A 1,570-nucleotide genomic window follows, 5' to 3' on the forward strand; every position below is an offset into this window, starting at 1 on the left:
CCAGATTCATAAAGCAAACTCTACTTGATCTAAACAAAATGATAAACAGCAACACAATAATAGCTGGAGACTTCAACACCCTGCCAACAGCACAGGACAGATCCTCCAAACAGAAAATTAACAAAGAAATAATGGACTTAAACAGAACTCTAGAACAAATGGGCCTGACTGACATTTATAGGATATTCTATTCAAAAACCACTGACTATACGTTCTTCTCATCAGCTGATTGGACATTCTCTAAGATTGACCATATTGTAGGACACAAAGCATGTCTCAAAAAATTTTAAAAAACAGAAATTATACTATGTATCTTCTCAGATCACAGTGGAATAAAAGTAGAAATCAACCCTAACAGAAACTCTCATTTCTACACAAAGTCATAGAAACTAAACAACCTTCTGCTGAACAATTATTTCATAAATGAGGAAATCAAGATGGAAATCAAAAGATTCTTTGAACTAAATGACAAAGGAAACACAAGTTATCAAAATCTGTGGGACACAGCTAAAGCAGTCCTGAGAGGAAAGTTTATTTCCATAAATGCCTACATCCAAAAGACAGAAAGATCACAAATAGACAACCTAATGAATCGACTCAAAGAGCTGGAAAAAGAAGAACAGACCAACCCCAAACCCAGCAGAAGAAGGGAAATTAGTAAGATCAAATAAGAATTAAATGAAATTGACAACAAGAAAATGATACGGAAGATTAATAAAACGTAAAGTTGGTTCTTTGAAAAAATAAACAAAACTGACACACCTTTGGCTAGACTAATGAAAAGCAGAAAATAAAAATCTCTAATAAGCTCTATCAGGAAAAAAAAGAACTTACAATCGATGCCATGGAGATTCAAGATATAATTTATGAATATTACAAAAACCTTTATGCACACAAATTGGAAAATGTGGAGGAAATGGACAAATTTTTAGAAACACACAGCCTCCCTAGGCTCAACCAGGAAGAAATAGAATTCCTCAACAGACCAATATCAAGTACTAAAATTGAAACAGCAATAAAAAACCTTCCTAAAAAGAAAAGTCTAGGACCAGATGGTTTCACACCCGAATTTTACCACACCTACAAAGAAGAACTGGTGCCTATCCTGCAGAAATTATCCCACAACATCAAGAAGGATGGAATCCTCCCCAACACATTTTATGAAGCCAACATAACCCTGATACCAAAACCAGGAAAGGATGCAACAAAAAAAGAAAACTACAGACCAACATCCCTTATGAATATAGATGCAAAAATTCTCAACAAAATCCTAGCAAACCAAATCCAGGTGCTTATCAACAAAATAATCCATCACAACCAAGTAGGCTTCATCCCAGAGATGCAGGGATGGTTCAACATATGCAAATCTATAAGTGTAATTCACCACATAAATAGAAGCAAAAACAAAGGCCATATGATCCTCTCAATAGACACAGAAAAAGCATTTGACAAAATTCAACACCCTTTTATGATAAGAACACTTAACAAAATAGGCATAGACGGGGCTTACCTAAAAATGATACAAGCCATATATGACAAACCCACAGCCAACATCATACTGAATGGGGAA

At 34.9% G+C, this 1,570-nt stretch overlaps 1 pseudogene; it reads left to right on the top strand.

Annotated features, from left to right (window-relative positions):
- The window catches only part of LOC105817173, a 33,509-nt pseudogene that overhangs the window by 13,221 nt on the left and 18,718 nt on the right, over positions 1-1,570 (top strand).

This window comes from Propithecus coquereli, unplaced genomic scaffold (assembly GCF_000956105.1).
Source record: "Propithecus coquereli isolate 6110/MARCELLA unplaced genomic scaffold, Pcoq_1.0 Scaffold40, whole genome shotgun sequence".
NCBI classification, from domain to species: Eukaryota; Metazoa; Chordata; class Mammalia; order Primates; family Indriidae; genus Propithecus; species Propithecus coquereli.